We start from the raw sequence: 27,602 nt of genomic DNA, 5'->3' as shown, positions 1-27,602 counted from the left end.
AACCTCTTCTGAGATTTCTTCCAGGGTCAGCCATGGTGCTTTCTGCTGCTCCTTCAGGCTGTCTCCATCTGTTCTCCCTTCCCACACAGGCATGCACACGAACCTATCCAAAACAACACGCAGTAAAAGCTACTGGGTGGGTTCACACACTCCTGGAGTCTTAGGTGAGGGCTTATGTTTACAGTTATTTGAAGGATGAGTTCACACCTACCAATCTCAATGAGGTTTTAACTCACTCCCTAACAAGGTTTCACCCATCTCATTATAATAACATTTCCAGCTGTATAGTATTGGCCATTTGGCCCAGGCTTGACGGAGTTCTCTTTCAGGACATCCATACAGCTGACTTAGTCTGGCTCCTCGTATGTTCATGTGGAACTGGGAATATACTCGCCTTTGCTTATTTTCCAGTAAAGTAACGAGTGTTTGTGTCAGGGTGGAGCAGGCACATACTTCTGACATGATGGTTAAGAAAAGCTAGTCCTCTGATCATTCATAAAGCAGGGATGTTGCAAGCAGTCCCAAAATTCTGTTCCTCTGGCAGTTACTAACTTCATATGAAGTAACTTCATATGGCAAATCCTACTTTGATTCAACTTGCTTGAAAGTAAGCACTTTAAGGACATTATGCAAAATTCCTGACTTCTAGAAGCGAGAGTAGGTACTGGTGCTTTGTCTCCCTACTCCTGTTTGGAAGGGTCTTTCAAATAGGTGTATACATGTCTTGCTAGAAAATTATTTCCTTTCATAGAATATTAAGGTTGGAAGAGACCTTAGGAGGTCATCTAGATTCTAGTCCAATCCCCTGCTCAAAGCAGGACCAACACCAACTAAATCATCCCAGCCAGGACTTTGTCAAGCCAGGCCTTAAAAACCTCTAAGGATGGAGATTCCACCACCTCCTTAGGTAACCCATTCCAGTGCTTCACCACCCTCCTAGTGAAATAGTGTTTCCTAATATCCAACCTAGACCTCCCCCACTGCAATTTGAGACTATTGCTTCTTGTTCTGTCATCTGCCACCACTGAGAACAGCCGAGCTCCATCCTCTTTGGAACCCCCCTTCAGGTAGTTGAAGGCTGCTATCAAATCACCCCTCACTCTTCTCTTCTGCAGACTAAATAACTCCAGTTCCCTCAGCTGCTCCCTGTAAGTCATGTGCCCCCGCTCCCTGATCATTTTTGTTGCCCTCCGCTGGACTCTCCAATTTTTCCACATCCCTTCTGTTGTGGGGGGACCAAAACTGGATGCAATACTCCAGGTGTGGCCTCACCGGTGCCGAATAGACGGGAATAATTCACTTGTTCCATAGTGCACATCTATATGCCTGAGCCTGACGGTGTTAATGTCTCATTTTGTTGCAGCAGTACTAAGTGGGGAATGGTTGTTGTAGCAGATCCATCAAATGTATGTAAAGAGTTGATTCCCCAGTGTTCCTGGTTCTGCCGCAGTGTGACCATGGGTCTGGCTAGTGGGTCTTGCAATCAGTTAGACGTGGGCCATATTTGGGGTCGGGAAGGTATTTTCCCCCAGGTCAGATTGGCAGAGACTCTGGGGGAGTTTCACCTTCCTCTGCAGCATGGGGCTTGGGTCACTTGCTGGGTTGAACTAGTGAAAATGGTGGATTCTCTGTAACTTGAAGCCTTTAAACCATGATTTGAGGACTTCAGTAACTCAGCCAGAGGTTAAGGGTCTATTACAGGAGTGGGTGGGTGAGGTTCTGTGGCTTGCAACATGCAGGCGGTCAGACACAAGATACTGGATAAGGTGGGACCATGGTCTGACCCAGTGTGGTAGCTCTTATGTTCTTATAGAGATAGTTAAGTGGAGTTAGGCTGTATACAGCAATATGAGACCTCAGAAGAAATGCTAGGCACTGTGGAAAGCTGTGATGGTGATTTAGTAGGGAACATGTTTCCTTCTGAGTCTGTAGCTTGGCTAATTATATTCTGCCAAGTTAAACTCCCCCTGCAGATCCAATCAGACACTGTTGGCATGTGCCAGGAGACCTGGCTTCTATTCCTCACTCTGACATGAATTCACTGTACAGTGCCAGGCAAGTCACTAACCTTTCTGTACCTCATCATCCTGTACTGTAAGTTACCCAACTCCTTCTGAAAGTTACTGAGTTGGAGTCTAACTCCTGCAGAGCCTTTGGGAATCCCAGGCAATATACATTTAGTGCCAAGAGTAAATAAAGCTTAGGGTTGGCATCTCTGAAGTTTAAAAAAACAACAGGTGGTATGGGATCCCCAGGGTACAACCTGGAACTGGGGTACCGTTGTGCCCCCTTAACTCTCCAGCCTGGGCTGTCTCTCACAATGCTTTGCTAGTGACAAGAAGCAAACCCCTCCAGGTGCTGTTATCTCTTAGCACAACAGCATATGCCGCCCCAGACCCAGCTAGATTGCATGAATGCTCCCAGAGCCACTCATGAATCACACAGAGAAAGGCACCAGGAAATCGCCCAAGCCCCCAGTCTTACACCCCACAGCTGTACTATCTTGTCCTGGTCAGAAGCCCCAGTCTGCCCCTCCCTTGATGTGAAGAGGACACACACTAGCCTTTGTAACCCGAGCTGAGATTTCTCAAGCACTTCAAGCAAAACACACTGGTTTTAGGTAAAATATAAAACAGATTTATTGACTATCGAAAGATAGATTTGTAAGTGATTATAAGTAGTAGGCATAAAGGATCAGAAAAAGTTACCACAGAAAATAAAAGATAAAACTCACAGTCTAAATCTTAAACATTATTAGAGTAGGCGGTATTTAGGTCAAGCAATTTTTCTCACCCCACTGGATGTTACAGGTAGGTTATAGTTCTTAATACACAGGCTTCCCCTTTAAGCCTGGGACCAGTCTCCTCAGTTCAAGTCTTTGTCTTCCCAGCATTCTTGTTGCTTCCAGCATAGTGGGGGAGGAGAAAGGTGACAGTGGCATCATGTTTGGCCTATTTTATATCATCAGTCCACGTGCCTGGAAACACTAGCCCAGACATGTCCTGGTGGGCTTTGAGTCACAGAGGCCTTGGCTACACTTGCGAGTTACAGCGCTGTAAAGGCTCCCCCAGAGCTGTAACTCACTCCCCGTCCACACTGGCAAGGCATTTGCAGCGCTGTATCTCCGTGGTTGCAGCGCTGCATGTACTCCACCTCTCCGAGAGGAATAGCGAGTATTGCGCTGCCGCTGCAGCGCTGCGGCACCAGTGTGGCCGCCCAATGCGCTGTGAATGACCTCCAGAATTATTCGGCAGTATCCCACAATGCCTGTTCTAGCCACTCTGGTCATCAGTTCAAACTCTACTGCCCTGGCCTCAGGTAACCAACCATGTGACCGACCCTTTACATTCCCCGGGAATTTTAAAAATCCCCTTCCTGTTTGCTCAGCCCGGCGTGGTGTGGAGTGCTATCAGCGAATCTTTCCAGGTGACCATGCCTCCATGCACCAAGCAAGCCCCAGCATGGAGCAATGGCGAGTTGCTGGACCTCATCAGTGTTTGGGGGGAGGAAGCTGTACAGTCCCAGCTGCGCTCCAGCCATAGGAATTACGATACTTTTGGGAAGGTATCAAAGGACATGATGGAAAGGGGCCATGACCGGGACGCCCTGCAGTGCAGGATTAAAGTGAAGGAGCTGTTGAGTGCCTACTGCAAAGCCCGCGACGCAAACGGCCGCTCGGGTGCTCCCCCCGCAACCTGCCAATTCTACAAAGAGCTGGATGCGATACTTGGGGTTAACCCCACCTCCACTCCGAGCACCACCATGGACACTTCAGAGCCAGTGGGGGGGGGGAGGAGGAAGAAGAGGAGGAGGAAAACGGGAGTGATGGTGGTGGGCCGGATGGAGACACCCCGGAATCCCTGGAGCCATGCAGCCAGGAGCTCTTCTCGAGCCAGGAGGAAGGTAGCCAGTCGCAGCGGCCGATACTTGGTGGAGGACAAACAGAAGAGCAGGTTCCTGGTAAGCATTTTTTTTTTTTCGGGAAGGAATTTTTTCGGTGTGGGCTCTTGGGGAGAGGAGGGTTAGGCATGCATGCCTAGATGCGGAATAGTGCATTGATGTGGTTTATCACATCGCGGTAATCGGCCTCGGTAATCTCCTTGAATGTCTCATCCAGAACATGCGCAATGCGCTTGTGCAGGTTTATCGGGAGAGCCACCGTGGTCCTTGTCCCAGCCAGGCTAACGTGTCCGCGCCACTGTGCTGCGAGGGGCGGGGGGACCATTGCTGCACACAGGCAAGCTGCATATGGGCCAGGGCAGAAGCCGCATTGCAGTAGAAGACCCTCCCTTGCTTCCCAGGTCACCCTCAGCAGCGAGATATCGTCCAGGACGAACTCCTGTGGAAAATGTTGGGACAGTGTTCAGTGTAGGTGCCCCCTGAAGCTGTTGGCTCTCCCCAAGGCACAGAAACCCAGAGGACAGTGCAGCCCTGAAACAATCCGTCCCTCTTACTCACCATTTTGAGGCTCCTGTGGGATATGTGTGCGCTGTTTCGGATGGGAAAATTATGCTATTGTGTAGACCCTGTGTGTTTTCTACTCCTTAAGTGCAGGGGGAATCATTACTCTGTCTGGTATAAACAATGCTGCCTCTGTTAAATGTTGCATTTTGCCTATACTCTGCATCAACCTTGAGACCTCAGCCGTCCCTCTTATTGCCTGCTCAGAGACTGCAAAGACTCAGGAAGAGACCGCGAAAAAGCAAAGAAGACATGCTGCAAGAAGTGATGCGGTAATCTATTAAAGAGAATGAGAAAGCACAGGACTGGAGGGAGAGAGAAACCAGGATCCGACAGGAAAACACAGCGCATCGGCGGCAAAGCACTGATAGATTCATAAGCATCCTGGAGCGCCAAGCAGAAGCTATCCAGGAGCTGGTAGCCATGCAGAAAGAGGAGCAGTACCGCAAACGCAAACGCCACCCCCCCACACACAGCCCTTGTCCCAAAACTCTTTCCGTTGTGCCCCACTGTCACCTCCAACCCACTTTCCCCAACTTCCGTGTTCTTCACGCCACCTGCTGCCTCCAACACCAGTATCTTCACCACCCAGCCCTGAAAACCACGACCCTTACCCTCTGCACTCAACCCCCATCACCATGCAGTATTGCTATCCTGAAGTGCAGCACTCACTGCACAGCACACCAGACAGGACATACGCGAATCTGTGATTGTACTGTTCCCCACTCCACCCCCTTGTTTCTTTTCAATAAATAATTTTTTTTCTTTTCAATAAATGTATTCTTTGGCTTTGAAAACATTCTTTATTATTGCATAAAGTAAAAGACTCCTTAGCCCAGGAAATAAACAGGCACTGCAAGTCTGCTTGTCTGCTTAGCAAACACTGATTCCTAAAGATTGGAACTACTGCACTTCACTCCCGTGCAGGGCACCAGATATCACTGCTGGTTTTCAGCCTCAAATTGCTCCCTCAAGGCATCCCTAATCCTTGCAGCCCTGCGCTGGGCCCCTGTAATAGCACTGCTCTCTGGCAAATTCAGCCTCCAGGTTTTGAACCTCTGAGGTCCATGCCTGAGTGAAGCTTTCACCCTTCCCTTCACAAATATTATGGAGGGCAAAGCACGCGGATATAACCGCAGGGATGCTGTTTTCGGCCAAGTCCAGCTTCCCATACAGAGATCACCAGCGGCCCTTTAAACGGCCAAAGGCACACTCCACAGTCATTCGGCACCGGCTCAGCCTGTAGTTGAACCGTTCCTTGCTGCTGTCAAGGCTCCCTGTGTAGGGTTTCATGAGCCACGGCATTAACGGGTAAGCGGGATCTCCAAGGATCACAATGGGCATTTCAACTTCCCCTACCGTGATCTTCCGCTATGAGAAAAAAGTCCCGGCCTGCATCTTCCTGAACAGCCAAGTGTTCCGAAAGATGTGTGCATCATGCACCTTTCCGGGCCAGCCTGTGTTAATGTCAATGAAACGCCCACGGTGATCCACAAGCGCCTGGAGAACCATAGAGAAATACCCCTTCCGATTAACATACTCGGATCCTAGGTGGGGTGGTGCCAGAATAGGAATGTGCGTCCCATCTATCGCCCCTCCACAGTTAGGGAACCCCATTTGTGCAAAGCCATCCACTATTTCCTGCACGTTACCCAGAGTCACGGTTCTTCTGAGTAGGATGCAATTAATGGCCTTGCAAACTTGCATCAACACGATTCCAACGGTCGACTTTCCCACTCCAAACTGGTTTGCGACCGACGGGTAGCAGTCTGGAGTTGCCAGCTTCCAGATTGCAATAGCCACCCGCTTCTCCGCTGGCAGGGCAGCTCTCAATCTCGTGTCCTTGTGCCGCAGGGTAGGGGCAAGCTCCTCACACAGTCCCATGAAAGTGGCTTTTCTCATCCGAAAGTTCTGCAGCCACTGCTCGTCATCCCAGACTTCCATGATGATGTGATCCCACCACTCGGAGCTTGTTTCCCGAGCCCAAAAGCGGCGTTCCACGGTGCTGAGCATGTCCGTGAATGCCACAAGCAATTTCGTGTTGTACGCGTTACGTGGCTCGATAGCATCGTCGGACTCCTCACCCTCACTGTCACTTTGGATCTTAAGGAATAGTTCGACAGCCAAACGTGACGTGCTGGCGAGATAAGTCAGCATACGCCTCAGCAGTTCGGACTCCATTTCCCGCAGACAGATTGCGCTGCACAGAAACCGTTGAAAGATGGCGCCAAAGGTGGACGAAACAAAGGGATTTCTGGGATGCAAAGCGATGCATCACGGGGCATTGGGACAGGACCCAGAATCCCCCGCACCCACGCCCCCTTCCCACAACCCACGGCGCCAGAATGGGAAAAGGTGCTCTGTGGGATAGCTGCCCATAATGCACCGCTCCCAATAGCGCTGCAATTGCCGCAAATGTGACCACGACAGTGCGCTGGGCAGCTGTCAGTGTGGACAGACTGCAGCGCTTTCCCTACTCAGCTGCACGAAGTCAGGTTTAACTCACAGCGCTATACATCTGCAAGTGTAGCCAAGGCCAGAGTTGAGCAATCCCCCATCATGTGATGCTTGTGCATCTCTCTTACAGTATTGTAAATCCCTTGTTTATAACTCCCCTGCTGATTAATGATCGCTTAACACCCTCATGGGAGTGGATCACTACTTAGCAGTAGAGACTCTCAAATTTACCACACATTTCAGCAAAAATCTCATAACTTCATTCACACTAACAATATACATATTATGACAGAACAGTGGGTTTCAGCAGATCATGATCTTTCATATGAAATCTTACATGTCATGCTTTGTATAAGATATATCATAATTATATGATGGGGTGAATATGGCGGTTCCAGGGTGCAGAGTGCCACACCAGAATATCCGGGATGATCCCGAGCCCCTAAAACTGGACAGCTAGTAGTGTGTACTGAGAACCCTTACAGCAGTCTCGGGGAATCTACCTCAACAAAGTAGGGTGACCAGATGTCCCGATTTTATAGGGACAATACTGATATTGGGGCCTTTTTCTTATGTAGGTGCCTATTACCCCCCACTCCCTGTCCTGATTTTTCACACTTGCTATCTGGTCACCCTGCAACAAAGGGACAATCCTGAGAAAACCTGGACAGGTGGCAACCCTAATAAAGCCAGGATACTTTACCATGGGAATTGTGTTCATCTCATTTTAAAGAGGGTGCTGCTGGCTAGTTTGTTTTCTTTAAACTCATGTGTTGCCTATTAGTATTATTTAGAGAAGAAGGATGGTCTCTGGCACTCAGAGGTCAATTCTTGGTGCTGCCATTGTCTTCCACTGTGGTGTTTGGTAAGTCAATCTCTCTGTACCTTGGTTCCCCATCTGTAAGAGGGAGCTGATGATCCTCCCCTATTTCATTGGCGGATTGCGAGGGATTAATTCAACCGTGTGTGTAAAGCACCTTAGAGTCTTCTGATGAAAAATGCTATTAAAGGTCCCTCGGTCCCCAGCTAGTCCCCCTGAAGTCAGCGAGGCCACTCGTGGAGGAAGGTGCTATTCAGTGAGCAAAGGATTAGACTCTGGCCCTAAGTGTGAAGCGTTATTGAGGACCCCGATCCTGGGGCTTGACATTTGGTTGGTTGCACTCCACCTTCAGAGACAGCTGATGCTTGAACAGAGCCACACCTCTTCTCGTTTTTCAGTCACTCCTGTTCTCTAGCTCTGCTGACGGTTGCATTCCACCACCACCACCCCCCGCCCTGCGGTGCAGCTGAGGGCTCTCCTATGTCTTATTGCATTAAGTTTCCAGCATTAGGGCTTGGTTTACAATGGGGGTTATTGTAGGGAAGTGACCGAGGGCAGGGAGTTCGTATGGGGCTCTTTGTCTTAGACTCTCTACGCTTTGTTAGGCCTGGTATTGGGAAAGCATTTGACACGCCCACGGACACAAATATAATAGTTATTTAATTACATACAATTTTTTTAAATGGGAGCTTAAAAAAAAAAAGCCTGGTTCAATGGGTGCCAGGGGAGCACAGGTGGGATGGCTTGGAACTCTCTGTGTTGGCTCACAAGGCTGCCAGTTGCCTAAGGCAGCATACTGTGTGGGAATTCAATATCCACCTGAGAGACAATTAAATGGCTTGGGATGGAGGCAGAAGGAAGTGGGGGCAGGGGATTGTTAAAGCACCCCTCTGCCTGGAACGGCCTTTGCATGATCGACCTAATAACCTCCTCTCCACAGCTGATGGCCGGGCAGGGGTGGATTACGACAGGCACCTTCCCTCTTTGGGATTCCAGCCCTGCAGCCGGAAGAATCCTGGATTGAGTATTGAGTCAGAACAGGAAGCCGTGGGCTCAACATCGCTTTCCAACGTGCCTAGTGATTTGGGTGTGCGCCCAACTTCAAACATCTTAGGAGGTCTGCTTTGCAGAAAGAGCTAAGGCCCTGCCTCTAAAGTCAGGTCCCTTAATGGTGTCACGTTGGGCACCCAAAATCACTAGCCACTCTGAAAATTCTTGGCCTTGCCCATTTGTTAGGCTGCAAAATCAGTGTAATTAACCATTGGAACGACTTACCAAGGAATGTGATATCTTAAATTAAGATCTGCTCTAGCTTCACCAGAAGTTATGGGCTCGATGCAGGAATAATTGGGTGAATTCTCTGGTCAGCGCTTTGCAGGAGGTCAGACTGGAAGATCATAATGGTCCCTTCTGGCCTTAAAATCTACATACTTAATGATGATTGAGCTTTGTGGTGAATTTCTTGGAGTCCAATCCAGTAATGGGCAGGGCGGGGGGAGGGGGGAAGAAGAGCAGGTGAATTTTCTGAAGATTCAGAAGGGAAGTAGGGTTTGATGGTCAAAGATGAGTAACGAGTAAAAGAATGCAGTGTGATTTCTGAAGGTAGTTAGCAGCACATGCTGGTATCACCCGGGAAGGACGGTGGTATGCAGATTTCGAGGAAGACAGGCACCTCTCTGTAGGACTTTATGAAGGAACGACTCATGGATACAACACAATCTTTCTTTTTACCTTCCCAACAATAAATGTGTGTGTGCATGGGAGTGGGGTGCGGGCTTTGGAAGTGGCATGAAACTCACGCAGAATCTCCCCCATTGTGTGAATAAATTTGTTAGTCTCTAAGGTGCCACAAGTCCTCCTGTTCTTCTTTTTGCGGATACAGACTAACACGGCTGCTACTCTGAAACATCACACACATGTAACCACTGGCGCCGGCTTCCAATTTTCCCCGGGGAGTGCTCAACCCCCGCTCAGCTCCAGGCCCCAGCCCCGGCCCCACTCCACTCCTTCCCCCAAGCCCACACCCTACCCCACCTCTTCCTGACCCCACTCCGCCCCCACCCCACCTCTTCCCACCCAGTTCCGCCCCGTCTCCCAAGCACGCCCCATCCCCTGCTCCTGCCCCTCCCTCCCAGCGCCTCCTGCATGCCGCAGCACAGCTGATCCATGGCAGGCAGGAGGCTCTGGGAGGGAGGGCGAGGAGTTGATCGGTGGGGCCGCTGGTGGGCAGGAGGCGCTGAGGGGGAGGGAGGGGAGGGTGGCTGCTGGTGGGAGCTAAGCACCCACCAATTTTTGGTCCGTGGGTGCTCCTGGGATAGAGTCGGCGCCTATGCACGTAACTCAAAGGATCCTTTAGTCCTTACTCAGGTGAAAAAGCTCCCTTTGACTTTTGTGTCTGGCTTGGGAGGGGAAAGCTTTAAACAGGCTTCCTTGGAGGTCCCGCTGAAACGAGGCTGTCAGGGGATGGGGGGACGTGACTCGTCTATTCTGATCTGAACCCTAGCTAATTAGATCAAACCTGCAGCGATTCAGATCTGCGTGGGGCATGAAGCTGATGGATTTGATATTTCCAGACCTGTCAGGCTGTATATTAAAAATAAATCGGCTCATAAGGAGTGCGAAAGCAGCTGGCGTAATGAGGCACTGCGTTGCAATTAGGCAGGCTAGGAATACGGCCTGCCTTGAGGGCTGAATTCTCCCTACTCCAGCTGCCTGGTGCGAGATTGCCCTGCAGTGGTGTTAATGAAGAGGTAACGTTCCCCACCCCCCACCTCCTCTCTGCAGAGGCCTGAGACTGAAAAGGAGACAAAAATGGGAAGAAGCAAAAAACCCAGCTTTTTGAGAGAGTAAAATCCAAACCAGGTTCTTTGTTCCCTCACACATTCTGTAATAATCAATGTTCACGTCTGCAGCAGTGCTTAGATTGGCAGCTCTTAAACTGTCACGTCTGTGGGGCTGGGACTGTCTCTTTGTTTGTACAGCACCTCGCACAATGGGGCTCTGATCCAGGACTAGGGGGTCTGGGAGCTACAGTAATGCAAATCAATAATGAGAATGATTCAGAGGGTTGTGGCAAAACAGACACTCACCCAGCCTGCGCGGTGCCACTGAGCTGCATGAATAGTCCTGTCACTGCTAGTGGTGTCTGCACTTGGCGCGAGTCTGATTCCATTCCCTACCTTTAGGATTTTGACCATTGTTGGCCAGCCAACTGTATGAACTGCACTGGTGCAAACCCCTAATGTGGACAAACTAAAGCACACTTGGCAGTGACGTGCTGATCTTTTCATGAAACCAGGGTCCTGGTTAGCAGGCTGGCTAACCTAGTGAGGAGGGCTTTAAACTAGGTTCACCGGGGGAAGGAGACCAAAACCCTGAGGTAAGTGGGGAAATGGGATACCGGGAGGAAGCACGAGCAGGAGAGTGCAAGAAAGGAGGACTCCTGTCTCAGACTGAGAAAGTGGGACAATCATCGAGTTATCTTAAGTGCCTATACACAAATGCAAGAAGCCTGGGAAACAAGCAGAGAGAACTGGAAGTCCTGGCACAGTCAAGGAACTATGATGTCATTGGAATAACAGAGACTTGGTGGGATAACTCACATGACTGGAGTACTGTCATGGATGGATATAAACTGTTCAGGAAGGACAGGCAGGGCAGAAAAGGTGGGGGAGTTGCATTGTATGTAAGAGAGGAGTATGACTGCTCAGAGCTCCGGTATGAAACTGCAGAAAAACCTGAGAGTCTCTGGATTAAGTTTAGAAGTGTGAGCAACAAGGGTGATGTCGTGGTGGGAGTCTGCTATAGACTACCAGACCAGGGGGATGAGGTGGATGAGGCTGTCTTCTGGCAACTAGCAGAAGTTACTAGATCGCAGGCCCTAGTTCTCATGGGAGACTTTAATCACCCTGATATCTGCTGGGAGAGCAATACAGCGGTGCACAGACAATCCAGGAAGTTTTTGGAAAGTGTAGGGGACAATTTCCTGGTGCAAGTGCTGGAGGAACCAACTAGGGGCAGAGCTCTTCTAGACCTACTGCTCACAAACCGGGAAGAATTAGTAGGGGAAGCAAAAGTGGATGGGAACCTGGGAGGCAGTGACCATGAGATGGTTGAGTTCAGGATCCTGACACAAGGAAGAGAGCAGCAGAATACGGACCCTAGACTTCAGAAAAGCAGACTTTGACTCCCCCAGGGAACTGATGGGCAGGATCCCCTGGGAGAATAACATGGGGGGGAAAGGAGTCCAGGAGAGCTGGCTGTATTTTAAAGAATCCTTATTGAGGTTGCAGGAAAAAAACATCCCAATGTGTAGAAAGAATAGTAAATATGGCAGGCGACCAGCTTGGCTAAACAGTGAAATCCTTGCTGATCTTAAACACAAAAAAGAAGCTTACAAGAAGATTGGACAAATAAAGGAGGAGGAGTATAAAAATATTGCTCAGGCATGCAGGAGTGAAATCAGGAAGGCCAAATCACACTTGGAGTTGCAGCTAGCAAGAGATGTTAAGAGTAACAAGAAGGGTTTCTTCAGGTATGTTAGCAACAAGAAGAAAGTCAAGGAAAGTGTGGGCCCCTTACTGAATGAGGGAGGCAAACTAGTGACAGAGGATGTGGAAAAAGCTAATGTACTCAATGATTTTTTTGCCTCTGTCTTCACGAACTAGGTCAGCTCCCAGACTGCTGCACGGGGCAGCACAGTATGGGGAGAAGGTAGGATGACCAGACAGCAAATGTGAAAAATCGGGACAGGGTGGGGGGTAATAGGAGCCTATATAAGAAAAAGACCCAAAAATCGGGACTGTCCCTATAAAATCAGGAGAAGGTGACCAGCCCTCTGTGGAGAAAGAAGTGGTTCGGGATTATTTAGAAAAACTGGATGAGCACAAGTCCATGAGGCCAGATGCGCTGCATCCGAGGGTGCTAAAGGAGTTGGTGGATGTGATTGCAGAGCCATTGGCCATTATCTTTGAAAACTCATGGCGATCGGGAGAGGTCCCGGATGACTGGTAAAAGGCTAATGTAGTGCCCATCTTTAAAAAAGGGAAGGAGGAGGATCCGGGGAACTACAGGCCAGTCAGCCTCACCTCAGTCCCTGGAGAAATCATGGAGCAGGTCCTCAAGGAATCAATTCTGAAGCACTTAGAGGAGAGGAAAGTGATCAGGAACAGTCATCATGGATTCACCAAGGGCAAGTCATGCCTGACTAACCTAATTGCCTTCTATGAGGGGATAACTGGGTCTGTGGATGAGGGGAAAGCAGTAGATGTGTTATTTCTTGACTTTAGCAAAGCTTTTGATATGGTCTCCCACAGTATTCTTGCCAGCAACTTAAAGAAAAATGGGCTGGATGAATGGACTATAAGGTGGATAGAAAGCTGGCTAGATTGTCGGCCTCAACGGGTAGTGATCAACGGCTCCATGTCTAGTTGGCAGCCGGTTTCAAATGGAGTGCCCCAAGGGTCGGTCCTGGGGCCGGTTTTGTTCAATATCTTCATCAATGATCTGGAGGATGGCGTGGACTGCACTCTCAGCAAGTTTGCAGATGACACTAAACTGGGAGGAGGGGTAGATACACTGGAGGGTAGGGATAGGATACAGAGGGACCAAGACAAATTAGAGGATTGGGCCAAAAGAAACCTGATGAGGTTCAACAAGGACAAGTGCAGAGACCTGCATCTAGGACGGAAGAATCCCATTCACTGTTACAGACTAGGGACCGAGTGGCTAGGTAGCAGTTCTGCAGAAAAGGACCTAGGGGTTACAGTGGACGAGAAGCTGGATATGGGTCAACAGTGTGCCCTTGTTGCCAAGAAGGCTAACGGCATTTGGGGCTGTATAAGTAGGGGCATTGCCAGCAGATTGAGGGACGTGATTGTTCCCCTCTATTCGACATTGGTGAGGCCTCACCTGGAGTACTGTGTCCATTTTTGGGCCCCACACTACAAGAAGGTTGTGGAAAAATTGGAAAGAGTCCAGCGGAGGGCAACAAAAATGATTAGGGGGCTGGAGCACATGAGTTATGAGGAGAGGCTGAGAGAACTGGGATTGTTTAGTCTGCAGAAGAGAAGAATGAGGGGGGATTTGATAGCTGCTTTCAACTACCTGAAAGGGGGTTCCAAAGAGGATGGATCTGTACTGTTCTCAGTGGTAGCAGATGACAGAACAAGGAGTAATGGTCTCAAGTTGCAGTGGGGGAGGTTTAGGTTGGCTATTAGGAAAAACTTTTTCACTAGGAGGGTGGTGAAGCACTGGAATGGGTTACCTAGGGAGGTGGTGGAATCTCCTTCCTTAGAGGTTTTTAAGGTCAGGCTTGACAAAGCCCTGGCTGTGATGATGTAGTTGGGATTAGGTCCTGCTTTGAGTAGGGGGTTAGACTAGATGACCTCCTGAGGTCCCTTCCAACCCTGATATTCTATGATTCTATGACTAGTGGAAATCACTGTCTACACTAGGCATTTGCACTAATGCAGCTACAATGAAGGTTATCGCTGGGGCAAGTCCCCAGAATGAATGGGGGCTGGTTCAAGGACTCATGTGGGGGGCAGGGGCCCTCACAGGGATGTAACATGTAACAGGCTAGGGGCAGGTGGCTCCTGAGGAGGTGGTGTTGTGTAATCCATGCTAAAGAGTCTTCATTCCCCTCTGGTGGCTGGTCAAGGTAAGAGCTGATGAGTTTCATGCCGAGTTCAGGCAATGGATTGAGTGAGAGATTTTCAAAGGTACAAAGGGGAGCTAAGAGTCCAATTCCAGTTGAAGATCTTTGGTTCAAATGCCCCTATTGTCCCCAGTGGGGTTGCTTACCTGGCCAGCTTGCTGCCAGTTTTACCAGTTCAGCCAGCCAGTGGCTTCAGGAGACCCACCTGCAGGGCTTACAAAAGCCAGGATAAAAATACCTACTTTTATAAAGCCAACAGGGACATCAGCACAAGCCCCAAAACCCAGGAGTTGGTTTTCAAAGCCAGTCTAACAATGAGCAAGCCCAACTTCCATCACAGGCATGTCAGGGCAGGGCTGGTTTTGTGACATCTGCAAACCTGGTGCAATGTGCCAGGCGCATCTGAGCTGAATATTGCAAGTGCCTGCGGACTATCGTAGCAATCGCAGGAACAATGCAATGTTCTTATGAAGGGAACAACATAGCGACCTGCAGATCTCCATGATCTTAGAGTATCACGTGTTGGGTACAAGACTGGATGCTTTTTTAAAAGGCACGCGCTAGTTCAAACAGGAATGATTTGGGGGAAATTCAATGGCTTGGAGGTCAGACTAGATCATCATAATGGTCCCTCCTGGCCTTGCAATCTATGAAGCCACCTCTCTGTGGATATTTTCTGTTTTGAAGCCTCCCCTTATAGGCAACACTATGCTCACCAGGAATGTTCCTTTAACCCATCTTTCACAAACTACAACCACTTGATCCTACCATCAATTTGCTCCATATGCTGAGGGCTGGGGGGAGAAGAGAAAGGAGGGTTAATGAGTAGGTGGTTGTGGGGAAAGTTACAAACGAGGGTACATGTGGAGTGTGTTTCATCTCAGTGCCTTGTTCAGCAAAATCCCAGCAGACAGGAAAGGTGTTTGTTTTGTTTAAGTGTGAAGACAATACAAGTAATCAAATCTCATGTTTCAATGCACTTAAGAAGATTATATGCAAGGTTTAGAAAGTCATTCTTCACTTGGTGTTATACCACTGGCCAGGTGCATTATGGGAAGGTGCTAATCTTCCTCAGAAAGAATTAGTTATTTGAGGAGACTGGATTAGATGGAACAATATTTGGTTTGGATAGGGCAAGTCTTATATAAGAGATGGCTTTGTCTGGATGTCTTTAAGATTCCTAAGGACTGATTATGTTTCATTATCACATCACAATAGCCTTAGTTCTAGAAAAGTCACATCCCTCCTTCACACCAAGTAAAGAAAAAATATGCTGTTGTTTGCATTTGGAGAGCTGGAATTTAGGTGCACGCAGGCAGGTGTGTTGGGTCTTTCTCCAGCTGAGCCCTTAGATAGGTGTAAAACAACCTCTTCCCTAGCACTGTAGCCAAGTGCTGGCCAGCTTCAACGAGCATTGACTTTATTTCGTAAAACCTCGCGAGAGAAGCACATTAATATAAACAAATTACAAATATATTAACTTAGATTGTCTGAGTCTAGCACCTTCCATCCCCAAACACTTCACAACCAGAAATCACACCCACCCCAAGGCAGCACAGCCACCTCCGGAGTGAAATGCAGCAGCCCTGATTTAAGCCCTTCAGTATGTGCTTCAACTTGAAGTCAATGGAACTTAAGCACTTGCTTAAAACTAAGCCCAGGGTTGAAGTGCTTTGCTGAATTGTGGCCTAACAGAGCATAGCAAGGCCGTGCTCTAGGGGCAGATTTTCTCACCTCAGAACGCCACCACCAACTCTGGCTGGTGGCTGCTCTGACAATTTTTCCTAAGATACTTAATTAACTTCAGGAGAAACAAATCAATACGCAGATATACGTGTACGAATCATTGTAATTTATTTAGGAAGTAGAGCTCCCCGTTCAATGCACCCGGATTTCGCTCCTATTCTTGTGCTTGGAGCACGTCACGGAGCGGGAGCCCCTCACCCTGCCAGAGAGCTGCCAAGACCTGCAGCAGCCCGGAGCCCTGGAGCTGCTGTGGTAGCTACAACTGTAAACAGCGAGGGCGGCCCCAGGTGAGGGAAGCGCTGGCCTGTTTCTCTGTCCCCACCTCCCGCGGCCGTTCGGTGAGAGCCCACCATGGGGAAGGTGGGTCAGGAACTCACCCACCACCTGCAGAGGTCCAGACTCCTCGTGCCCCAGCCGGGTGGGAGCTGCCTAGAGACGCACCCGGGCGACTGAATGCAACAGCCACCTCCACTGACAAGAGCCAGCACCGTGCATGTCGGCTCCATGTGTCTCAAGAGGTGCTGCTCAGAGCCCCCGAGGAGGCTGCGCAGTGCAGATCCCCACTGGCGGCGCCAGCGCACACACCAAGGCAACGCATCTTGCTGCCCTTGGTAACGGCTATTCCGGAGCAACAGCTGGGCGCTGCAAAGAGGGGCCGCCGCTTTGCTCCCCCCAACCCCAGTCTCTGCCCGTGCTTCGGGGGCTGTCGTGGCTGCAAAAAAAATCAGCTGCACGTGGCCACAGTGGCCGCATTTGAGAAACGCTGCTCTAGGGCCAGAGACAAGTAAGAGGAGTGATAGCAAAGATCACCACTGAGCTAAAAAGCAAATCTTCATCTGATGTCTCAGAAGGGGTCTGGGCTGTTCTGTTTGATAGAGGGCCTAACCCTGGGCGGCACAGGGGTGCCCAGAACCACCCAGGAGGCACTCGGGCCCGGCCTTTAGGCACCTAATTCCCATTGATTTCAATGGCAGTTAGGCATCTAAATAGCTTTTGAGGGTGTGAGCCTGGGTGCAGGAACCAGTCCTTGTACGGTGAGCTCCTTTGGCTAGGAACTGTGTGCTCCTGTAAGACTCTAATGTGGCGCACGCTGTGGATACGTCAGCACATGCCCCAGAATGTCCACTATTGCTTGAGAATTCTGTATCCCTTAGGAATGGCAGGGGGTGTCCCACCAGCTGAGTCTGTTAAAACCTTCCTTGGCTCCTGGGGACGGTTTGTCACCACTTACTAACACACTGGGGAGCAGGCCAGTGGGTAGGGTACTGACTGAGACCAAACAGACCTGGCTTCTATGTCTGGCTCTGCCCCTGCCTGGCTGAGTAACCTTGGGGAGATCTCTTGCCCTCTCTGCCTCAGCTTCCCCATCTGTAAAATGGGGAGAATGATACTGACCATCCTTTGTGACTTGCTCTAAGTGCTGGATAACAGAGAGGCATCCCTACTGGGACAGAGCACAGGTTTGCAGACAGGGCAAATGGAAAACTAGGACTCCCGGCTTCTGCTTCTAGTTTTGCCACTGACTATTGTGCCTCAAAAAGAACAGGAGTACTTGTGGCACCTTAGAGACTAACACATTTATTTGAGCATAAGCTTTCGTGGGCTACAGCCCACTTCTTCGGCTGCATAGAATGGAACATATATTGAGGAGATATATATACACATACAGAGAGCATAAACAGGTGGGAGTTGTCTTACCAACTCTTAGGCTGGGTCTACACTACCCGCCTGAATCGGCGGGTAGAAATCGACCTCTCGGGGATCGATTTATCGCGTCCCGTTGGGACGCAACAATCGATCCCCGAATCGGCGCTCTTACTCCACCAGCGGAGGTGGTAGTAAGCGCCGCCGACAAAAAGCCGCAGAAGTCAATTTTGCCGCTGTCCTCACAACGGGGTAAGTCGGCTGCGATACGTCGAATTCAGCTACGCTATTCACGTAGCTGAATTTGCGTATCTTAAATCGACTCCCCCCTGTAGTGTAGATGTACCCTGAGAGGCCAATTAAGTAAGAGGAAAAAAAACTTTTGAAGTGATAATCAAGATAGCCCAGTACAGACAGTTTGATAAGAAGTGTGAGAGAATATTGTGCCTCAGTTTCTTCAGCTGTTGAAGGGACATAATAATGCTTGGCTGATTTTAATACATTAATCTTTGTATAGCCCTTTGGAGGGGGGGTGTCAATGACCCAAAGTGCCCTTTGATTCTCTTCAGAATAATACGTACACTGCTAAAAATGTCTTCAGCATAGATAAAGAAACAGAAAAAATTAAAATATCATTTCAGAAGGTCTTAAAGGTAGCAGTAATCCTGTTTGTTTGCTATTATATTCCCTGCTATTAACAGTGCATCATCTCCCTTACCGTGGGGGGAAGGAAAGTGCTGTGCACCCTGAATGCTGGATTTCCCACTCTCTCCTCATTACAGAAATAGGTCCCCATATAACCTGGCTGTGGGCTTTCTCCAAAGCATACTACTGTGAATGGAAAAGCTCCCACTGGCCTCCATAGGCTTTGTGTTAAGTCACACAGGGTCTTCAGAACTTCTCCTTCATCTGCTGCTGGAGCAATCCCACCGGTCAATCGATGCAAGGCGTGTGCAGCTGAAAGCGATGAGGCGTGGGGGGGGGGCATAATTTGACTAAAGGACTCTAGTTTAGGACAGGGTTTATGTAACTCTCACGCACTCAGAGTGGGGCTCTGTTCCACTCTAGTGGCTGTAGGATGTAGAGGTTGAGCCTGCTACAGTGTTGGCCTACAGAGGTGGGTCTTCTAGTCCAGGCAGCAAAGGCTTGTGCTTGGAGCTGCAGGGGCCCAGGTTTGCTGCCCAGCAGGGGAGCAGAGTTACACTTGCTAAACAAAGCTGGGTGACATTTTTCATAGACGTTTCCTGCCAAAAAATAGTGTTGTAAAAACCAAACGTTATTCATAAATCGGCCGCTGTTGTGAAGTGGAGCACCCATCAGGGGATTTATATCACGCAGTAAGTAGTCCAGTTTTGCGCAGAGAACCAACAACCCAGAAGGTAACTCTGGCCACACTGCAGACATCCTTGGTTTTTTGGAAACTGTGTGTTACACCCTCCAAAGGGTGGACACCTTGGCAGAGATGTTCTAAAATTCCACATTTTGCAGAGGAGAGGTTCCTGCACCTGAGTGTAACCCTCTGCATCACAGCGAGTTGTCATGAAAAGGCCACTCCATTCCTCCAGAATGTGGCACTTTAAAGCTTCCCGACTCTACTTCAGTTACGTCCATATTTATTTTTGCAGGGGGTTAACTGGGATGTATCTATACAGCACCTAGCACAATCAGGTCCCGTCCAGGATTGGGGCAACTAGGCTGTACCACAATACTAATAAGAAGACTCTTCCAGGCTCCACCCACAAGCCAAGCTCCACCCACTTGACACTGAAATGAGACATCGTTTGCAGCAGTAGATTGTTCAGGTAGGAAGAGGGACCTCTTGGGTCATTGAGTCCAGTCCCCACCTTTCACATGCAACCCAATCTGATTCCCCGTCTCATTTCTTATGTTACCAGCAACAAAATGGTTACCTTAAATGTCAACACCTCATTGAAATGAATGGAGCCATTCACTCCTCTCAGCTATTGGTTCAGGCTCTCTGCAGAGCCAGGCAGGTGTCACTGCATCAGTTACTTAGTTCACATTTGGAAGGTTTTCTTGGCAACCATAAGGATAGAGACTTAATTTTCACATAAGATGGTAGCTTGAGGGAGGCAGGGGTTCACTTTTCCTCTCAGTGTGACAACTGGTATCGGTCTCCATATTCCAGAGGTGCTAAGTGGTAGGGTAGCTGGGATGTCCCAGATGCATTCTGGGAAGTTGCGTGAAGCCAGATGACATGACTCTAAAATGAATTTGTTTTTAAAGGCTTAAGTACAGGCAGCTCTGAATAGCCCTGTCCTAGGGGGCATTCTACACCTAACCCCACTATTGTCCCATTCCTGGTGGTCACCTTCACAGAGTTTCTAGCCAGCAACCTCTCCTGCTGTCCCTGCAATCACACTGAAAACGGATCCCACGCTCCAGTCTTTATTGCATGGAATGTATTGTGCAAATGTAATTTGGGAGGCTAAAATCGCTATAAAGATCGCTCTGTAAATAAGGAATTAGCAGCGGTAATCTATCCATTTCTAACCACACCCCAAACTGACGGTTGCCCCTCCCCATCTAACTCCGTCGTCTCCTAACGCTGTGGCTAATTATTGCCAACTACACAGCACCAGGCTTTTTCCATGCCTGTTAGCGTTGTTTCTTACAGCAGCTTTTCATCTCAATGGAGGCAATTGTCCCTGGCTGACATTTTAATTCTTTCCAGCTGCAGCCAAACCAAATGACACCAATTGAGTGGAAGGTTCGGCCAACACACTCTCCATCCCACGGGGAGATGTGCTGCTGCTGGACACGGTAAGGCAGAAACAGACACAGATAGATTTGAATTTGCACCAAAATAAGTAAAGGGGATCTGCTGTATAAGTGAAGCCAAGGCACTTTAGCGTGGAGTAACTCATCCCAGAGCCATTTAACAATGGCTGAGGGATACGTCTTCAGTTTTACCTATATACGTTGCTCTTCAGTTACTTGCAAAGAGGAAGGTTGGTCTTAAGGCACTGGATAGGGAATTAGCGCTGTTTATACCTGGGTACCTTAGTTTGGTATATCAACTATGCTGGGGTAAGCCCCCGTACAGCACAGTCACATTGGGGCGGCGGCGTTAAACTAGCACAAAGCTTCCTTATGTGAACTGGGTGTACGAGATTGTTTAGCCAATAACATCACAATTTTCACAGCCCGTCAGGGCTCACGCTTCTAAAGTTGATCTCTAAAACCCCATGGTCAGATGGTTCAAACTTGAATGCCTGAAGTTAGCCTCCCAGAGCCATATTTAGGCACACAAGCATTACTATGTATATACCGGTAGTACTTAGAGGCTCCAGAGAGTGGATATTGCACTAGGCACAACAAAAACATGGTGCACGGTCTAGGGAGCTTCCAATCTAGACATTTGACAAGAGCCAACACGTGAGCAGAACACAAGGTAACGGTGCATAAAGGAGACAAAAGTGAGTTGAAATTCACAGGCTTAAGAAAGCAGATGGAAGAAAATTGGCTCACATGGTATCCTGACTATTCTAACTCTGCAAATGGATTTGCTTCACCTGAAATGATCACAATACCTCCATCTCCCAGCCATCAAAAAGTTAATGACTCAAGTCAGATGGGCTGTTGTTGTAAGCTCCAGTCTTATGATGACACTCTGTTCCTGCAACAGCTTCGAAAGCGCTTGCTAAAGCAGATGCTGCTGCCTTCGCCCAGCCCAGTTAGAAAATAAATAGTAGGAGTTCCATTTCTCTTTTTCTAATTAGAATCTCCTCCAAGATTAATGACCCATAAATCAGCTTCCATTATAAAGTGGGAGGCATGCTGGAGGGAGTTTATATCACCCAGTAGATAGTCCTGGCAGAGGGAAAGGAAAACAATAAACCTACTTCTGCTCGCATTGACGTTAATGGGAGTTTGGCTGTCGGTTTCAATGGTAGGAAGATTCAGGACTGAAGCAGAACGGAGAGGCCCTTGCTCATGGGAAGACGTTTTCCCATAAAGGGTTTTGCAGCCCTCAAAACAACAAATTCAAGCTACAGACTCCTGCTGCAAAGCCCTTTCTGTGCCACACTGCTTCAAGTTAGTATACAGCTGGTTAGCCTCCTTCATAAAGCTCTTTCTACAGTGGGACTCTTTCAAGATTAAAAATCCTCGAAGAAGCAATCTTGGTCTTGCTGTTTCTCCAAGCCCTTATTCTAACGCCGACAAAATGTTATTAGACTGTGTTGAAATGAGATCTCTTCTGCAAAATAAAAAGAGAAAAAGCACAAGCTGCCTTGAGCAGGACCCCAGAGCTAAGAATCCAGCATTACGTTCATTGTCAATTCTTCCACGCATCTGGAAAAATTCACACCGGTCTAAAATTGGCAATCAAAGTTCAGCTCCCGGGCAGTTATTTATTGCACTCATAAATATATTCAAAGCATTTATTTCTGAAAGACAGAGGGAAGGGAGATGAATAAGGAGACAGGTATTTTTTGATTTAGAGAGGAGTGTTGTTGTTTTTTCTGTAGAAAAGAAATCCATGCAACAGGTCAAATCCTTTGAGGTATTTAGAGGAACACAAAACCAGCCCCCAGTTACTTCATGTCAAAGCATAGCATCTTTGCACCAAAGTAGCTGTATGCCACTAAAACTTTCCAAGGCAGTTCTGGAACACAAAGGAGTTACACTAATATGGTAAATCATGATGTAATGATGCTACCTTTGGTGGGACACTTCTGAGAGTATCAGTTCAGGACAAATTGCTTAGAGCAGGGCAGTCCCAGTCCAAGGCTGGGGTTTCTCCATTTCTAAGGCAAACCAAACCAGCCAAACAGAGAGGACTTTGGTTTTATCCCACTGGCTAATCATAAGTCATACAAGCAATTCCCTCAGACACTCCAGTTTCCCAGTATCACCACCAGTGCCACTCATTATGGGGAGGAATGGTTATGAAAACCAATACCCCAGTAAAAGAAAAAAGGTTCTCTCGATCCCAAAGGACGAAGCCCCAGTCCCAGGTCAATATACAAATCAGATCTTACCCACAAATCATCCTATTGCCAACCCTTTAGAATCTAAAATCTAGAATTGGTTAAATGGAATCAATTACATACAGTAATGGCATAGTTCTTGGTTCAGGCTTGTAGCAGTGATGGAATAAACTGCAGGTTCAAATCAAGTCTCTGGAGTAAATCCACAGCTGGGATGGGTCATTCAGTCCTTTGTTCAGAGCTTCAGTTTGTAGCAAAGTCCCTCCAGAGGTCAGAAGCAGGATTGAAGACAAGATGAAGGGGGGTTTAGGTAGGGTTACCATATTTCCACAAACAAAAAAGAGGACACTGGGGGGGGGGGGGAAGCCCCGCCCTAGCCCCGCCCCATCCACTCCCTCCCACTTCCCACCCCCTGACTGCTCCCCTCAGAACCCCAACCCCCCCTGCTTCTTGTCCCCTGACTGTCCCCTGCTGAGAACCCCCTACCCTAACTGCCCCCCCCAGGACCCTACCTGTTCCCTGACTGCCCTGACCCTTATCCACTCGCATGGGTGGCAGGGTTGTAGAAATTTTGGTGGTGCCCAGAACCCCCCACCCCACCTGCCTAAGGCTCTGGGAGGGGGGTTGGGTGGGGGAGGAGGTCTGGGGTGCAGGTCCTGGGCTGGGGATTAGGGTGCAGGAGGGGTGCAGGTTCTGGGATAGAGTTTGGGTGCTGGGTGCAGGCTCCGGGCTGGGGCAGGGGGTGGGTGTGCAGGAGGGGGTGAGGGGTGCAGGCTCTGGGATGGAGTTTGGGGGTGAGAGGCGGTGCAAAGGGAGGGGGTGCAGGCTTTAGGAGGAAGTTTGAGGGCAGGAGGGGGTGTGTGGGAAGAGGGAGGGGGATTGGGAGGGAGTTTGGGGATAGGAGGGGATGCAGGGGTGAGGGCTGTGGGTCTGGGGATGAGGGGTTCATGATGCAGGAGGGGGCTCAGGGATGGAGCAGAGGATTAGGGTGTGTGGGGATGAAGGCTGGGGGGGTTTGGGGTGTTGGAGAGGCTCAGGGCTAGGGTGGAAGGGCAGGGTAAGGGCAGCCTGTCTTCCCATTAGTGGATGGGGGCACTAGGACCCAGGGGCAGCAGACAGCAGTTGTCTGCATGTACTGCCAGAGCCAGCAGGCAGACAGGAATGGGGGACCCACCGAGGGGGGGATGCACGGAGGGGGGGTGGCAGGTGGAGGCTGGGGACCCATCCAACACTCCCCCACTCCCTAACTGCCCACCCCCACTCCCCTTACCATTCTGGCTCCATGTGGGTCTGTTTGTGTGTTACACAGGACTACAGAGAGAGGGAGGGGGGAGCAGGGGAGGGCTCTGGCTGCTGGAGGCCAATGGGAGTGGGTCAATCGGCCTAGCCGCCCAATCAGCAGCCACACTCTGCATGGAAGGGAGGGAGGGAGGCGAGGGAGAAAAAAACCCGGACATTTTAACCTTGTTACCAATTCCTCCCGGACGGCTATTTAGAGACGCAAAAGCCGGACATGTCCGGGGAAATACGGACGGATGGTAACCCTAGTTTAGGGCCTTTTATATTCTCTGCCCGTGGAAAGACACCTCTTTTTTCTGACTGTGGAAAATCACAGCAAGATGGAGTCTGGAGTCACATGGGCAAGTCACATGTCCATGCATGACTCAGTTCTTTACAGGCCGATGCCATTGTTTACATGTTAGTTTGAACCTTCCCAGGAAAGCTCAGATGTGGATTGGCGTCTCCCAAAGTTCATTGTCAGTTAAGTGTTTCTTGATTGGGCACTTACTGAGAATAGTCCTTTCTCAAGAAGCTGACCAAATGCTTCACTGAGGCTACTTAGAATCAAAACACATTGAGATATAAGTACATAGCCAATATTCATAACTTCAAATACAAAAATGATACACACATACAGGCCTGGTCTACACTACGAGGTCAAGTCGAATTTAGCCGCATTAGGTCGATTTTATAAGGAATGCGTCTACACAACCAACCCCGTTCTGCCAACCTAAAGGGCTCTTAAAATCAACTGCTGTACTCCTCCCCAACGAGGGGAGTAGCACTAAAATTGACCTTCCTGGGTTGAATTTAGGGTACTGTAGACGCAGTGCTGTGCAATTCTATGGTTTTGGCCTCCGGGAGCTATCCCAGAGTGCTCCAATGTGACTGCTCTGGACAGCACTTTCAACTCCGATGCACTAGCCAGGTACAGAGGAAAAGCCCCGGGAACTTTTGAATTTCACTTCCTGTTTGGTCAGCGTGGTGAGCTCAGCAGCACAGGTGACCATGCAGTCCCAGAATCGCAAACGAGCTCCAGCATGGAGCGAACGGGAGACACTGGATCTGATTGCTGTATGGGGAGAAGAATCTGTGCAGGCAGAACTCCAATCCAGCAGAAGAATGCTGATATATATGCCAAAATCACACAGGGCATGGTGAACAGAGGCTACACCAGGGACACACAGCAGTGCCGCGTGAAAATTAAGGAGCTCAGGCAAGCCTACCAAAGACAAAGGAGGCAAATGGTCACCCCCGGTCAGAGCCCCAGACATGCCACTTCTATGATCAGCTGCATGCCATTTTAGGGGGGGACCCTACCAGTACCCCACCAGAGTCCGTGGACACCTGCAAGGGGGGAGTCTCGCGCAACATGGAGGAGGATTTTGTGGATGAGGAAGAGGAGGAGGAGGAGAATGTGCAGCAGGCAAGCGGAGAATCCGTTCTCCCCAGCAGCCAGGACCTTTTCCTCACCCTGGAGCCAATACCCTCCCAGGGCGAATTGTTCCAGACCCTGAAGGCATCTCTGGTGAGTGCACATTTGTAACTACACTACAGGGGTTAAAAGCAATTGTGTTTAATGTTTGATTTGCCCTGAACAATTGGGATGCATTCGCGGCCAATACAGCTACTGAAAAAGTCTGTTAACGTGTCTGGGAATGGAGCGAGAATCCTCCAGGGACATCTCCATGAAGCTCTCCTGGAGGTACTCTGAAAGCCTTTGCAGAAGGTTTCTGGGGAGGGCTGCCTTATTTCGTCCTCCACGGTGGGACACTTTACCACGCCAAGCCAGTACCAAGTAGTCTGGAATCATTGCAGCACAAAGCATGGCAGCGAATGGTCCTGGGTTTTGGTCACATTCATGTAACATTCTGTCTTTATCTTTCTGTGTCAGCCTCAGGAGAGTGATATCATTCATGGTCACCTGGTTGAAATAGGGGAATTTTTGTAAGGGAACAGTAATCTCCTCTGTTTGGTGATCCTTGGCACATTAGACCCCGGTCATGCTGGGCTGTTTGCGCTTGGCTAAAAGGGATCATCCCAGAGAATAGCCACATGGGGGGAGGGGGGGAAAGAGTATGCTGCACATCCACCCAAAAACCTCAGCCCCTCCTTTTAGACAGCAAACCCAACCGGCATTGGTTGTTATGGGAAAGGAGGGCGCTGTAGTTTGAAACCATTCCCACATTTTATGCACACAGAAGAAGCCAACCCCGCTTACCCTTTGGCTTACCATGGCTGCCTGGAAACCGGATTCTGTTGCCCAGCCGTGTGTGATGTGTCACCATACTGGCAGGCACTCAATATAAAAGGCAAAATGCGACGTTGTACTTAAAACACATGTGCTCTCTGCTGTGAATTGCTTGATTCACTGTGAAAGAGACTCCCTTTTGTTCTCAGAAATGTATCTTCTTAAATTCTACTCTCCTTTCCCCCCCCTGCAGCTGCAAATGTTTCTATGCTCCCCGTATCAACTCTGTCCCTGAGGTTATTGCAGATTAGAAGGTGAAAAAAATGCACTCGCAATGACATGTTTTCAGAGCTCATGCAGTCCTTCCGCACTGATAGGGCACAGCTGAATGCATGGAGGCATTCGGTGGCAGAGGCCAGGAAAGCATACAGTGATCATGATCAGAACACGCAGGAGGAGATGCTGAGGCTAATGGAGGAGCAAACAGACATGATGAGGCGTCTGGTGGAGTTGCAGGAAAGGCAACTAGAGTACAGAACCCCACTGCATGCATTGTATAACAGCCTGCCCTCCTCGCCAAGTTCCATTTCCGCCTCATCCAGACGCTCAAGAACGCAGGGGGGCTCTGGGCACCCAGCCACTCCAGAGGATGGCCCAAACAACAGAAGGCTGTTATCAAACAGCTTTGATTTGTAGTGTGGCTACAATAAACAATGTGGCCTTGTCCTTCCCTCCTCCCCCACCCCACCCAGGCTACCTTTTACTAGTCAGCGTTGCCAGTGACCTCAAGTTTTTTTTAATAAATAAAGAATTAATGGATTCAGAACAATAGGGACTTTATTTCCTGTGCCAGCTGTGGTTGGAGGGGGGAGGGCAATTGGCTTACAGGGAAGTACATTCACCAAAGGGGGCAGCTTTCCTCAAGGTCAAACACACGCAACTGTCACATCGTAGCCTGGTCAGTCATTAAACTGTTTTTCAAAGCCTCTCTGATGCGCAGTGTGCCTCGTTGTGCTCTTCTAATTGCCCTGGTGTCTGGCTGTTCAAAATTGACCATCAAGCGATTTGCCTCAACCTCCCACCCCGCCATAAATGTCTCCCCCTTACTCTCACAGATATTATGGAGCACACAGCAAGCAGCAATAACAATGGGAATATTGCTTTTGCTGAAGTCTAACCTACTCAGCGAACAGCGCCAGCGTCCTTTTAAATGTCCAAAGGCACATTCTACCACCATTCTGCACTTGCTCAGCCTATAGTTGAACTGCTCCTTATTGCTGTCCAGGCTGCCTGTGTACAGCTTCATGAGCCATGGGAGCAAGGGGTAGGCTGGGTCCCCAAGGATAACTATTGGCATTTCAACATCCCCAACAGTAATCTTCTGGTCTG

The 27,602-nt window shown here is 49.2% G+C and overlaps 1 pseudogene; it reads left to right on the top strand.

Moving 5' to 3' along the window:
• Positions 1-11,129: 11,129 nt before the first annotated feature.
• Positions 11,130-27,359, top strand: LOC135981337 (uncharacterized; annotated as a pseudogene).
• Positions 27,360-27,602: the final 243 nt, after the last annotated feature.

Source organism: Chrysemys picta, chromosome 1 (genome assembly GCF_011386835.1).
Source record: "Chrysemys picta bellii isolate R12L10 chromosome 1, ASM1138683v2, whole genome shotgun sequence".
NCBI lineage: Eukaryota > Metazoa > Chordata > Testudines > Emydidae > Chrysemys > Chrysemys picta.
Note: the sequence above shows the minus strand (reverse complement) of the source record. Positions and strands in the feature narration are given on the sequence as shown.